A 15697-nucleotide genomic window follows, 5' to 3' on the forward strand; every position below is an offset into this window, starting at 1 on the left:
TCTGAGTAATCAGATCTTTCATCTCTTGTGAAGTTCATTTGTCATGTGTCACATTGGTATGAAATTCATGCCTTGACTGCTTCCGCTTTATTCCCGTGTCTTCCTGAAGCTGCTGCTGCTGCTTTTGCCCTCTGGGCACAAAAATACATGAAATTCCTCGTGACGTTGGGAAAAATCAGACACGGTGCAGCTTCATTATCTACAGCATCACATGGTTCACGGTTGGGTCAATCAGAAGAACTGACATCATGGAAAATGTCAGAGCTGACGGTGAGAAGGAGAGTTTTCATGAAAACGTTTTCTAAAGTTTGAACTCTTTAAGCATGTTTCTCTTACGTTAGGACATTAGGGGAAATTAGGGGCCTAAAAGCAGTGGAAAGACCCAAACTTAATTTTATTGCTGGTTATCTGAGGATGATAATGGTGTCATTCTTAAGGCAGGAAATAAGCACTGTTGCATCAGCATGCTAATGTGAGGGCTGGTTGTTCCTTTATTGGATTTGTGTAGGATGTTTCTTAATGACTGGATGTGGAGATGAAAGGAGAATAAACAGGAAGAAATTCCACGAATGTCACCGGGAACAGTATCAGCGTGACCATATGAATTATATCCCTCTTACAACTATTTCTACTGTGTCATAGAACAATTTCACGCAGATGTACTCATTAGCAGAGGAAGTCAGTAAAACAAAGCACAATGTGGACAAAGCCAGTGGTTTGTCAAGTTAGATTATGACCTGGCGTCCTCTAGGTGACCCCAAATTGGTAGTTTGGCTTTAAAGATTCTCGGATGTTTGCTGCATTATCCGCGTATGTTCAGTTAACCTTCACAATAAAAATAGGTTAATAAAACATTTCCTGAAGCATAAAAGGGTCCTCATTTGATCCCAGCATCATGTGAAGCACTCACCGGAAGTAATAGATTTGATTTTTAGTTTGCTGCTATCTCAGTTTATGCATGTTAAAGCAGCTTTTGCAGGTATTCTGCTGGTCTGGAGAAGGGGCACCTTGACTCGAGCATTAATCCTTTCAAAAGAAATGCAGACTTAAAGTAATTTTGGCAATTAGAGAAGAGATGGAGACCCGAATCAGGTGATAAAGAATAAACCTTCTGTTTATGATTTCTAGTCCTGAACTTTTAAAGGAAAATTCAGACGCCTGAATTTGTATGGAGTGCGCACGGCTTATTAACCCCTACGCCAGTGTGTTGTGGGCTTTGTGACAACATACATTATTACTGAAAGATGGCAAGAGTTTTAGAAAATAGTCACATGAAGGAACAGATGGGCATGTGGATAAAAGGAGAAGTGAAACGTCTCCTGGCTTCTCCACCCACCTCACAAACTTTGCCATTCTCTAAAAAACAGTAGTTCTGTCTCAGCTGTCAACACTGCCATTAGACGGCTTTTTCGTAACGATGAGACACGTCACATCGGCACTGTGTGACACTCCTGGATGAGAATGCATTTTTTTTTCTGTATTCGCAGTTGCAGCTTGGCACACGAATGATGGCCCATCACCTAAAGAAAAGCGGAAAATAGTGAGTAGAGATTATTGTGCAAGCAACCTCAACCGGACTGTGTCATCTGTGGGGAGAAGCTGGGCAGCAGCTAGTTTTCGCGCCAACGGTGACGTCACAACCGCAGTTGCACGCCATGTTTTAGTGTTGCTTCAGCTAATACTCCACCTGAACGCAACCTGGTAATCAGTCAAGGGAGGAGATGGAAGGCAGTTAAGGTAGAGGTGTTACGACAGATCTGTTGGTGGGCATCGCAGTAAACACACGCTGTAAACTTGTGATCGTACATGAGACACAAACGTCTAATTGGGGGCTTTTGAATAACGTATGAACTGCAAAAGAAGAAAAAATAAACTTTAATCAAAGTGAATCCAGGCTGATCGCAGCAGACCCTTGTGCTTAATATTCACACAAGATAGATGTGGTTTGAGATGTCACCTTAAGGAGAGACGCTACAGTTTATCCACACAAATCTCTATCAGTGCAAAGTTATTTTCAAAGGACAGCTCAAACTAATATCTCAGACTGCGCCGGCCGACTTTGAGCAACGACGCTGAGCTGTCGAGTAACGTGGAAATAAATGTGGATCAGCAGGCAGATTAATGATAGAAAATCCCACCCGACAACAAAATACGCATTCATGCATTATTCATGTGCTCCAGTCCACACTGGAATATACAACCGCGATCACTACCATATACACTAGTGATCACTTTCATTAGATGTACAGTGGGGCAAAAAAGTATTTAGTCAGCCACCGATTGTGCAAGTTCGCCCACTTAAAATGATGACAGAGGTCAGTAATTTGCACCAGAGGTACACTTCAACTGTGAGAGACAGAATGTGAAAAAAAAATCCATGAATCCACATGGTAGGATTTGTAAAGAATTTATTCGTAAATTAGGGTGGAAAATAAGTATTTGGTCAATAACAAAAATACAACTCAATACTTTGTAACATAACCTTTGTTGGCAATAACAGAGGTCAAACGTTTACTATAGGTCTTTACCAGGTTTGCACACACAGTAGCTGGTATTTTGGCCCATTCCTCCATGCAGATCTTCTCGAGAGCAGTGATGTTTTGGGGCTGTCGCCAAGCAACACGGACTTTCAACTCCCGCCACAGATTTTCTATGGGGTTGAGGTCTGGAGACTGGCTAGGCCACTCCAGGACTTTCAAATGCTTCTTACGGAGCCACTCCTTTGTTGCCCGGGCGGTGTGTTTTGGATCATTGTCATGTTGGAATACCCAGCCTCGTTTCATCTTCAAAGTTCTCACTGATGGAAGGAGGTTTTGGCTCAAAATCTCACGATACATGGCCCCATTCATTCTGTCCTTAACACGGATCAGTCGTCCTGTCCCCTTGGCAGAAAAACAGCCCCATAGCATGATGTTTCCACCCCCATGCTTCACAGTAGGTATGGTGTTCTTGGGATGCAACTCAGTATTCTTCGTCCTCCAAACACGACGAGTTGAGTTTATACCAAAAAGTTCTACTTTGGTTTCATCTGACCACATGACATTCTCCCAGTCCTCTGCTGTATCATCCATGTGCTCTCTGGCAAACTTCAGACGGGCCTGGACATGCACTGGCTTCAGCAGCGGAACACGTCTGGCACTGCGGGATTTGATTCCCTGCCGTTGTAGTGTGTTACTGATGGTGACCTTTGTTACTTTGGTCCCAGCTCTCTGCAGGTCATTCACCAGGTCCCCCCGTGTGGTTCGGGATGAGATCTTGCGTGCAGCCCCAGATCGAGGCAGATTATCAGTGGTCTTGTACGTCTTCCATTTTCTGATGATTGCTCCCACAGTTGATTTTTTCACACCAAGCTGCTTGCCTATTGTAGATTCACTCTTCCCAGTCTGGTGCAGGTCTACAATACTTTTCCTGGTGTCCTTCGAAAGCTCTTTGGTCTTGGCCATGGCGGAGTTTGGAGTCTGACTATTTGAGGCTGTGGACAGGTGTCTTTTATACAGATGATGAGTTCAAACAGGTGCCATTCATACAGGTAACGAGTGGGGGACAGAAAAGCTTCTTACAGAAGACGTTACAGGTCTGTGAGAGCCAGAGATTTTCCTTGTTTGAGGTGACCAAATACTTATTTTCCACCCTAATTTACGAATAAATTCTTTACAAATCCTACCATGTGAATTCATGGATTTTTTTTTCACATTCTGTCTCTCACAGTTGAAGTGTACCTCTGGTGCAAATTACTGACCTCTGTCATCATTTTAAGTGGGGGAACTTGCACAATCAGTGGCTGACTAAATACTTTTTTGCCCCACTGTAGCTCTGGTGTCATATCTCACCACGGTTTTTCCTTTTGGTTTAAATCACTCAGCTAAGGTTTCACCGAACACCTCATGTTTCCTGTATGTGCCAGATAGGGATGTTTGGTTTTGTTTTATTATGATGATTTTTTTTTTCTTTTTTAAAGTACTGCTCCAAAATGAGACAATCCAAGGTTTCATGAAGGACTATCGCTGCTTGAGTCTGAACACGCCCGCTTCACCCCCTCTTTGTCCTTGCTCGTTCTGAGATTGGGGGGGGGGGGGAAAACCCGGGTGACCATTCATTCTGCTCCTGCACCTGTTTAGTGGCGCGTCTTTCCCGTTTTACGTCTTGAATTTACAACCTTCAGCTGGAGGGACGACCTTTCACTCGGCCTCTGTGGCAGAGAGGCAGCAGCTGTGGTGACTTCACTGGCTCCTCGTGTAAAGAAAAAAAGATGCTGAAGGCGGGTGTTGGGGGTTCTCTTCTTACACCTTGAACTTCATAGCAGCTCGATATGACACACACTGCCTCCATCAGCTGTTAGTATCTATCTGATTGAGCTGATTTCAAAGATATGAAAAAGGCGCATTCATTCCTCCCTGTGGTCTCATTTGTACCCATTCATAAGAGTCAAAGAGAGGCAGGAAGAGCTAAGTGAAATGCCCACAGTTTTTCATATGTGTGGTCCCCCTTTTCTTTTCTTTTTTTCTGTGAGAAGGGAAACATTAGCAACGCTGACTCATTACAAAGAGCAGCTGAAAAGTCTGAGCCAATTTATTTCTGGTTTGGCAGAGAAAGGATAGTGTAGCACACTTCCACTGAAATTAGAGCGTCACAGTGTGAGATGAAGCCTCTGCTTTGTGAAAGGGTGATTTTTTTTTTTCTTTTTTCTTTTTAGGAAGCGCTCTCTCAGCCCGCTGGCTTTCCTCTGGAGCAGCTGTCGGTCAGCGTCAGTTGGTGAATCTCGGAAACACAGATCGCTAATGAGGCTGGAGCTCTCGAGGACTGCCTGGCCCTGAACTCAGCATCACACGGTGCTAAGTGACGAGGATCCCCTGCTGCACCCGGGGAGGCTTATGCATCTGAAACGTAAATATTATATACGTCACGTCGAATCAGGAGACGGGTGCTCTCGTCTGGCTTTGAGATCTCGCTGTGCTCGGGGTGGTCCTGCAAACCCAGGAAAGTCCAGGTCAGACCTTTCACCTCCCCCGGTGCCCTCCTGTTTCGCAGCTCCGCTCAAGAGGTTTTTGGGTAATGAGCTTGTTGTCGGTGATGGATAGGTCGCAGATCGCGCTGGCATCGGCACTCTTTTACATTCCTGTCGGTTCAAGTTACAACAGAGACATTAAGCAGCTGGAGTGGGATGAGTTTTAAGGGGCAGACGTTTCGTTCGGGTAGTGTGAAGCAGATGAACTTAGGTGAATGCGAGGGAAGAAAATTCAGTTGCCTTCGATTTGTCTGTGATTTTTCGTTTTAATTATCTGTGTAGCCAAGTATGTACGCAACATAAGAAAATCAACATAAATCAACATAAATCCAAATTACTGACAACCAATTTGTGAAGTGTGTTAGAATCTGAATATCCTCCAGTGAGATGGGCGAGATCCAAGCAGCTGTGTAGGTGGATAAACATGAGTAGCTGTTCCTATTGAGACAACTGAAGACATGAGTCAAAACAGAGGCAAATTCATAATCCGTAATTATGGAAAGATTAGGGATTAAAACACAACTTCAGACTCTGACTGGACCAGAATCACCTCAGAATTAAAGCTGTTTGTCACCAGATGTTGGCTGTGATACAGTTTTGTTGTTTACTATCTTTAAAGGTAGCAAAGAAGAAGCTATTTACATGATTTTTTTTATGTATTTTGTTTTATGTAGGTATGCAGTACTGTGCAAATGTTTTGAGACACCTCTTATTTCTTGATATGTTGTTTGGAAAATGGGAAATTGGAGCCGCAATTTATTGAAGCATCTGCAAATACAGGATATCAGGCAGAGTTTGTACAGTTCTGATGAACTCAAAAGTCGATATTTTGTAAGACCACCTTTGTTCTCTTAGGAGAACTTTCTTGTAACTTCTTTAAATAGTGTTTAGAAATATTTCTCCCGGCTTCTTGAAGGACATTCAAAGCTCTTTTTGCTCTGTTCTCTGTCACGGTGATCCCACAGTGCTCCAACACACTTCTTCTACCCATGTATGCTTTTACCGAATTGGCACTGTGTTTGTGATCAGTGTTGTTGCATGGGATCTCAAAATGTGATGGTAGTTTTCTCTAATTCCACTAATTCTGACAAGTTCTCCGACACCACTGCCTTAAATGCAGCTCCAAACCATGCATACAGATAGCTGTAGACACTCACTGTCGTACCTCTCATGACCTCCAACCATACTGGCGACAATTTCAATTTTTCAAAGTTGGATTCATCAGTCCATAAGACCTGTTGCCACTGATTTTGAGCTCCCTGTTCTTAAGAATAGGTTCTTGACAGCCACCCTTCCACTAAGACCGTTTCTGATAATGTTTTGATGGTTAGGGTGGATGAAACCGTGGCTCAGGGGGTTGGGAAGCGTATCTGTAACCGGAAGGTCGCCGGTTTGATCCCCGGGCTCTCTGTCCTGGTCGTTGTGTCCTTGGGCAAGACACTTTACCCTACCGCCTACTGGTGTTGGCCAGAGGGGCCGATGGCGCGATATGGCAGCCTCGCTTCTGTCAGTCTGCCCCAGGGCAGCTGTGGCTACAACCGTAGCTGCCTCCACTAGTGTGTGAATGCGAGAGTGAACGAATAGTGGCATTGTAAGGTGCCTTGAAAAGTGCTATATAAATCCAAACCATTATTAAAACAGTCCTTAACAGAAAACTATGGGAGAGTTGCATAATGTCTCTTTGAGGTGTCCTCGCCCAAAAGAGACAATCAGCAGAGGAACATATAATGTTGCTGCGCTGACAGATGTCTGCTGAGTGACAAGACTCTGCACGCAATGATTCTTAATTATTAGACTGAGATCTATTCTAGCTTTTGTAAATCCTTTAAAAGCAGAGTCACAAGGTAAAGAAATTATCTCTGACATGGCGACAAAGAAATCAATTGTAGCGAGTCCTAATCTCACATTTTTGAAAATGCGAGGGTCTGAAGAGTAAGTTATCTAGCTTATGGCATCACGCAACCAAACGTAAGCCTCCTTAATGGCTTAAAATTTGATTATAGAGAATTAATCTGTCTTCTAAACGACCTTCATTTATACATGAAAGATGAAAATAACACATACAAGTAAAACCTTCTAATAACTTTCTGCTAATTAGTTTATTTATTTAAGGTAGAGAAGCAGTGCGCATATTGGAAGAACATATTGGAATTCCATTGCACGGTGAGGCTGGAAGCTTGTGAATGAATGAATGTTTTTAAAAGATCGGTTAGATTTGACAGCTAATATGCAGCTTGTAGCGCTGACTAGTCCATCCATCCATCGGGCTAACACAGAGAGACAGACAACACAATTTAGAATTGCAAATTGTACGGCACTTTCATTTATGCTCTTAGACAATTTATACTTTATAAGCAGCAAACTAACCCCACGTATAAGACTGAGGTAAATGTCTTTGTACTGTAGGAGGAAGCTGGAGTTCCCGGAGGGAACCCACATAAACACAGGGAGAACATGCAAACTCCACACATATGGTGGAGTCAAACTCAGGACCTTGTTGCTGTGAGGCAGCAGTGATAACCACTGCGCCACCGTGCTGCCCCTGCTGAGAATTCATAGCGCAGAATTTGACTTTTGGTGGACCTCAGCCAATTAGTTCTCTCTGTGACCTATTGTAGACGTGACTCCCTTCCAGCGCCACTGTTATCAAATGACTGACCTGGTTTATTCAACATCAGATGAATGGGATTTCCCGCAGTGCAACAAAGTCACTGTGGGAAATGTCATTCGGGCTGCATGCCTCAGTGTTATACCTGCGGTTAGTTCGCTGCTTATAAAGTATAAATAGCGTCAGAGCATAAATGAAAGTGCCGTACACCATCAGAGCCAGATATGAGCACGCAGCGCCAGCCTCTCCATAACGCTTACTATAAAGGTACATATGACACTCTGCTGGTGGGATCACTCAGCTGCACTCAGATACCAAACTGCAAATAGGGGTGAGATCACGTGAATAGGCAGTGGGGCACGGTGCCAGCCGGGTCGTGTTGGTTACAACCTCGCCCACATTCCTTTTAACACTCAGTCACCCGCTGGAAATACATTTTCACAGACACGTGGCTTTCCTGCTTTAGCAACCGCTCAGCTGCCTGGGGAGCCAACCACTGTGTGAACCGTGTAACGCTTCTATAACAGGGCAATGATGGAAGCACCAAATATGTCAGAGTGACAAGATCCTCTGTTATTTAAGTGCTTTTAAGGCATAGCTATAAGTTTAATCTGATGTCACCACACATTCACTCGCTTATCATTTCAGATAAAACTAAAAAGATAAGGGGAAAATGCAACCTAGAGTTTGGTTGCATCTTTTTTGATTTCCTTTCTGCTTATTAAAAAAAACTAATTTGGCAGGTGTCTGTGGGCTGTAGTGATGAAAGTGGTTAGGCAGGTTAGAGCCAGACCTTTGATGATTACACCAGTGTTGTGCCGCGTTGACGTCTAACACCAACCAATCATGTGGTGGTGTCGGTTTTATTATTTTAAGGTTTTCTGATGTGTGAGACATATTTACACCAGTTGTTTTCGTGAAACACCCTCTATGGACAAGCAAAACCGTTTATTGTTAGTTTTTCCATTCGAAAGAAAAAAGGTGATGTCCCAGACTGTTGTTGTTGGAGGTTTGTTTTTCTTTTAAGCAACCTACTCAAGCTTAAGGTGACTCAACGCCTTCATCATGTGATTGGCAGATTTAGATTCCTGAGTAAATGCCCCATCAGGGGCAGTGACAGGAAGTGGAGGAAGACTGTGGCAGTCCCAGCAACACTGTGCTGCTTCTTTTATAATGTTGCCTTCAGCTTTATACCTAGAAGCTACACTAAACTGCCTGCCTGAGTGCTTGTTCGCCAAATTCATTAGTTTATTTAGTTACAGCTGGAGAAACTTTATTAGAAGCTTTGTCCAAACACAAAGAGCTTCGGTTTCACTTGATCCTTGAACTCGTAAAAGTCGCAAACGTGTTTTGAACTTTAAAGAAATGCATTTAAAATGATGCAAATGCCATTTAAACTATCACATTTGATTAAATCGTGCATTAAATGATCTTATAATGACAAAATCTTGAAAGCAGATGTTTTTTTTAGGGACCTAATGTAATTTTGTCTAGTAATACCAAAGATGAAAGCCTCCAAAGGAGTGCACAGTCTAATCAATAAACCTTTGTCTACAGGTGTTTTTTTTTAAGCAGGGATTTTACACTTTCATGATAAGAAAAAAAAATGGGCGGATTGATCCAAATATTTATAAGATCGATACCAGCGCTGGTAAAGGTACTGGATCAATACTATCACAATACTTTGTTTCTATCCTCTAGAGACGATTTCCATTAGCATCTACTCCTACTTGGATCGACTCGCCACGGCTGGTTTTCCGTTATAATCTAGTACTACCTCATGTGCGTGGATGTCATCATGGCAATCCTGCTGAGCGTCCCGTGATGTATGCAACACAAACGCTACAACAAAGTTGGACGTAGAGATATACCTGCTGCTCGGTCTGTGGCTTTTCGTCAGACTCGGAGGACCACAGTTTTTATTTTCATGAACGAGACGCTCTCATGACTCATCAAGTGACGTCATTGACCGAATCTCACATTTTAGTACCTGCTTGAATCGCTTGGAACCCCAGATTGTGAAGGTACTAAAAAGTACCTGATACCAGGTACTGTGACCTAACGGAAAATCCTTAAAACCGTGGTGAACCGTGCAGAGTCGATCCGAGTAGGTACTAATAGAAAAGGGGCTTAAGTTCTGTAGGTAGCCAGATGAACTGTAATAAATTAATAATTTGGGGGAGGAATTAAAACTATACCTCAAACATGCACTGATGTATTTACTGATGATCAAATATTAATATTAATGTAAACACAGCAAAATAGAAATAAAATGTATTTTATTTTTCTTTAAAACCTTCGCCAATTTGCAAATTCCAAACACAGAGCTCCCAGGAAAATTTAATTAGTTCTATGGTAAATGGTCTGTATTTGTATAGCATTTTACTTGGTCCTAAGGACCCCAAAGCGCTTTACACTATACACAATCATCCACCCATTCACACACACATTCACACACTGGTGATGGCAAGGTACATTGTAGCCACAGCCGCCCTGGGGCGCACTGACAGAGGCGAGGCTGCTGGACACTGGCGCCACTGGGTTCTACGCGTTTTTAGAGAGGATGTCAAGTATTCACGAGTGGTTGTGGTCCATAACCGCCGTTGACTGTACTGTACTAATGTATCTGATGCCAAAGCAACCTTAACCATTTTAAGACGCTGGCCAATCAGAAGAAATCAAACAATAACACAGAGGACAGTCTGACGTCAAAAAGGCGATAAAGTAGTGTACCGTTGACATTGCAAGACCCACTGTGAATGCAGGAATTTTTTAAAAAGCTCCATTTTCCATGCCCTTACATGTGAAGTAAAGGCCAAAACGTATAGAAAATGCTGTGTTTAGGGGCTTGAAATTGTTTAGACTGGATTAGTTTGAGCTTGATGTTCATAATAACCGGCCAATAAAAAGCAGATCTCAGTGTATTGGTTAAATTATGATTCAAGAGCATTATACAATCATTTCAACACAGTCTCAAGGTAGTTTGTGAAGTAGTCACAGCCTCTGATCTACTGATTTGAGTGTCAAGACGTGAATTTCCCACCCTATTTGCATGTCCTTGAACACAAATTAGTTTTTATCTCTCGTCTGTACTGATTCATATCCACGGTGGTGTAGCAGGTCACGCTAGAGACCCAAGTCCTGCATGTCATAGATCTATATTACTTTTAACTTGTTTTTAATTTTAAAGGGCCTAGATTTAACAACAACTGATTACATTCAGCCACTGAAACTTCCTTATGTCTGGGATTGAAGCTAAACTCAAGTTTGGCGCTGTTTAATTGATGTCAGCTGACATAATTGAGTCATTTGATTGGCCGATTATCTCTGCTTACTTGCTTCTATGCATTTTTATTGCAGGTACGATTTGATTAATGTGGGTTTTGGCTCGTCTGGACAGAAACATCAGCAATCTGTCAGCACACTGCAATCCTGTATGTAATGCATTACAGTGTAATGAGCTAGATCCAGGCTTTGGAGGGTCAAACTCATGAGGGGGCACTGTGGACATAAAATGTAAGATGTGGCGGTGCGACAGGTTAATTGCAGGAAGCATATCAGGGTGATTTGGGTTCACCAGAAGTCAGAACTGATGTATTTTTAACCTGTGTGAAGAACCCGCTCAAAACAAAGAGGTGACACCTGCAAAAGGAGGCTATTTATTTTCAAATTCTGGCAGTTTTGTGACTCCACCTTTGAGCTCAATGCAGCTTTAATAGTTCCCAAAAAGAAGAGTAGAGCTTAACTTTATTTAGATCATTTACTTGTGCTAACTGGAAACCTTAAAGCTTCGATCTTAATCTTGTGTACTGTTTGATAGATAAACTGAGCTTTGGGTAAATGTGTGAGTGTTAAACTTTCCCCGCTCTCATCTGAATTTCACAGCAAATTTAGCACTGACTCCCGAGTCATAATGAAAGGACAGCTCATTTACAGAGTTGAAAGTTTTTTTTTGATAACTTGCATTATGAAACTAAGGTTTGTCCACAAACAGTCACATCGGGACTCTGACTCGCTCCTGTCTGCCCTGTGTTTTGCAGGCTTCTGCTGCTGCTGTGATGGTGGTGTTGCAGACCCCCCATGCCGGCCAGATCTTTCTGCAGCTTCTGCACCGACACATGATCTGACTAGGAAGGATGCAAAGGTGGAAGCAGACCGTGCTGGATTCAGTTTCACAGCATCTTACTGGAGCAAACACACACAACATACTGCAAGGTTTTCAGTAGTATCTACTTCCCCCTTTTTTTTTCTTTTTTTTTGTTTGAGAGGACACGGATACACCCTGACTGGGCCCCTGTAGTGCTCTACATTGTGGCTGGGAAGTACCTAGTTTTACAACTGTCATGCTGGCCTGCTTAAAGGGACAGTGCTGATCAATTCGAAGCACATATTGAGGGGTCTTTTAGTCACCCTAACAAGGGGGTCACATGGATGTTTGAGTCGTCACCTGATGTGTGAGGAATGTGCAGTCAGAAGAGCCGTTTTCTGCATCAAGCACTGCATAAAAATACTGATTGATATTTGTTAAAAGAATGTCTTTAATAAAAAGTTGAATTGAATGGGGTGTGAGAGTTTCCTGCTTTTGAAAAACGAAAGAGAGAAGACTCACAGCTCTACAGGTTCTTTTTAGTCTTAATGCATAGTGGATTTGTTTTGAACTCTTAATGAAATCCAACCATTCTGAGGTGAAAAGGAATCTACCATGCAATCATTTCTAAAATCACAAATGTGTGTTTTCCAAGTGTTTTCTGGCACTTCACACTGTTGAATGGTAGGAAAAAGCTGCACACTTTGTCTGAATACATTTCTCAGCGTTTATGAAGGCAGAGTCCATAAAAGCGAGTTGAGTGCGCTCATTACATTGATGCCCGTCCTGGGTGTTCTGCATCACTGCCCTCTGTTTACAGCTGCAGAGAGTGAAAGTACTTAATCTGTACATGAACTCTCTGAACTTCACCATGAGGGTCATTTACACACAATGGACACCGGGCACTGTGACAGCACTTACTACAAAATCCTAAACGATACACACGGACCTGGCCAGAAACAGTTCCTGTGTTAAAGACTTGGCACCTAATAGATAACACATCTCCTGATAGTAGTATAGTATAAAAAGAGCAAATGCTCATCATCTCTGATGGAGTAAACCCCAAAAATGACACCAAATGGTGCTGCTTCTCCTCTATGGCTGCTTTTAAGTCAGGGGTGGTCATTCCTATTAAAAGTACGAAGCATGAACAGTGCTTCAGGAAAACGCGATAAATGTTGCAGATTGTTGCCACTGTACCATACAAATGCCTATTTCTTTTCCTTTTTAAAAAAATATTTTGCAAGCTACATGCTTGGTCTGTGCTTACAGAGTAGCAGCAAAGAATGTGTCTGACTCAGTACACCACAGATGATCCATGATAGCTTTGCCTCTTGAATCCACACGACACCACATTTATGAAATTCTGAAGGTTTCTTTTAAACCAGTTTGATAGCGATGGTAAAACTGTGACTCAAAGTCTATTTGAACATTTTTTTCCAGTTTAAAGAACATAGAGTTTACCGAGCACCAATTGTCGAAGCCATGTTTAGATTTCATGCTGCAAGTGATTATTAAACATTACAACCACTCTCACTTTCAGTTTCAGCCTCTTAAGTGGAGCGATAATTATCTGGCTAAATGTGTTTTCAGTCTGTGTGATTGTCTTACGCTACAAGACAATCATTTTGAACGCTACAAAAAAAAAAACAAGAGAAAATTACTGTCATCAATAACATGCTTAAGAGAAGTAGGACAGACTTTAAACATCTGAATGGGAAGCACCTAGACGTTGGTAAGAAAAGAGTCCTGTACTGTGCAAAAGTCTCGAGATACCTCAATCTTTAAAATATGCTACTAGGAAAATGACAAATTGGTACAGCAGCTTATTGAAACGTGCAAACATGCACATTGTTTTTTCACCTTTATTCTTCAGCACAGCCTGTTCTCATTCTTGAAGGACATTCAAAGCTCTTCTTTGGATTTTTCTGCCTTTTGTTCTCAAGTCGATCCCACATTGCTTCAGTAATGTTGAGGTCTGGGATCTGGGGAGGCCCAGATGATTGATAGAGCTCCTGTGTGTGTTTTATGCTTGTAACTGCCAGTGTGTTTGGGATCACTGTCATGCTGAACAGTGAAACCACTGCCAACTGGTGGTGGATGGTGAAATGGTGGATCAAAATCTGATGATATGCTTCTGTGTTCATAAGCCAATCGATTACGAGATCTCCAACACCACAGCCCCAAACCATGACTTCCCCTCCACCATGCTTTACAGATAGATACATTTTCAGATTGGAGTTAGTTACTCAGTAAGACCTGTTAGAATTTGGCATACCTCAGTCTTCTCCCACATTTCTTACCCTTAGGAATGGCATCCTGACAGCCACCCTACCACTGAGACCATTTATGATGAGTTTTTAGCAAACAGTAGATGGATCAGTACAGTGGCATGGTGGTTAGCCTCACAGCAAGAAGGTCCTGAGTTCAATCCCACCATCAGGTGGGGATCTTTCTGTGCAGAGTTTGCATGTTCTCCCCGTGATGGATCAAATGAAGGGCCAGATGCATCTCTCAGGTTTTTGCTGGATTTTTTTCTGTTTCTTAAGGATAAGACTTTCACATGCTGTTAATCTGCTGTAGATATGTTTTTTAGTTGTGCTACCTATTCCTTTGTTCTCCACTTGTCTAGTTTCCTCAACTTTAAGGACAGACTAAGCAACATGGCCCATTTTCTGCTATCTCTTTAGGAATTACCGTGTTTGTCAAAAATACTATTTTATGTTTGTCAAACTGCTATTTGTTTGGTATTAGATTCAAGTAAAGAAGCAGTGTGTTTTCTGACAGGCGGCTAGTAACAAAGTTCCTAAAGATAGGGGAAAAAAACTGTCTCTTTGCTAAGTTATGCACAGAAAGAACAATGATTCATTACTTGAGTTTTATGGCTTTTTAATGCTTCAATGAGTCATAGGTAGGGTTGCCAACTCCCTGAAAAATAAATAAGGGACACCTCGTGGCCAGGGCCGGGCAACCCAGTTGTCTTCACCCTTCCCAGTGTGGTAGCTCTTTTTTTGTGTGTGAAATTATTTTTTAACCATTTGACTTGAACTTGATTTAAGCAGATGCATATTCTTTGTGATATGACCATATGGGAAACAAATGATCATTTAGCCATTTATTTTTAGCTCACAATGACAACATTAACACAGTAAAACAGGTCTCCTTCTTAAACAGAAGCCTGTCATGCTTAACTTTTGAGAATATAAGTAAATCTTTCTTTAAAAGAACTCTGTCCTACTTAACTTAAAATTATATAAATTAATAGAAAGCAATAGAACGAAAAATATTCTTGTAACAGTGCACATTTAGTGCATTTAGTACAGTTGGCTTCAGTTGAGGTATTATTTCAGCTTTTCTAAAGCTAATCAGCTGCTCCTGTTTGTAAACCCGCTTGTTCCCATGATTACGCATCTTAACTCATCATCATTATTCATCTATGTATTACTTTTATGTATTAGTGATCTATTTGTTGTAATCATCTATCCTTGCAGTTGTTTATTACACAAAATAAATTATATTATCACACTTCTGGCCACATAGCCCTGATATTCACTGCACATGCCCATATTAACCTTAACCAGAGGGTTTAAAAAAAACAAACCAGTGTTTACATACCATATCTGCTTCTGCCATGGCCTGGCGGACAAAAAATTGGTAAAGGGTTCCCCGAGCTTTCACGCCCCTCATGTTCTTCATGTGCCCACCAATAGAAGCATGCCTATGGAAAAGGTGCGCCAGCACACAGTGCAGTGCGCTTTATAGTGCACTTTTCCAGCCAGGTGTTTTCCTTTTCCCATTCCTCCCTGTACTTTTGCAGCCTTTTTTTTTTCTTTCTCTGAGCGAACAAACATTGCTGCTCTAATGCTGGGCTCACACTGTGCGATTTTTTGGCCCATTTTGAGACGATTTTTGAGTCGTGCGACCGACTTGGTGATCAGCCCGATTTTGGCCTTCATCGTGCGTCGTGTAGTATACGTGGGGTAACGAGAAGCGATTA

At 42.1% G+C, this 15697-nt stretch overlaps 1 long non-coding RNA gene across 2 annotated transcripts in view; it reads left to right on the plus strand.

Annotated features, from left to right (window-relative positions):
• LOC105940918 (uncharacterized) overlaps positions 1 to 13243 on the plus strand; it is a 42838-nt gene extending 29595 nt beyond the window's left edge. Inside the window, exons 2-3 of one of the 2 annotated variants that reach the window (XR_001167578.3) lie at positions 4694 to 4987; positions 11654 to 13243. This is a non-coding gene — a long non-coding RNA (uncharacterized LOC105940918). The remainder of the gene's footprint in view (positions 1 to 4693; positions 4988 to 11653) is intronic. The other variant, XR_013100350.1, reaches the window with a different exon arrangement.
• The last annotated feature ends 2454 nt before the right edge of the window (positions 13244 to 15697 follow it).

Source organism: Maylandia zebra, linkage group LG9 (assembly GCF_041146795.1).
Source record: "Maylandia zebra isolate NMK-2024a linkage group LG9, Mzebra_GT3a, whole genome shotgun sequence".
NCBI lineage: Eukaryota > Metazoa > Chordata > Actinopteri > Cichliformes > Cichlidae > Maylandia > Maylandia zebra.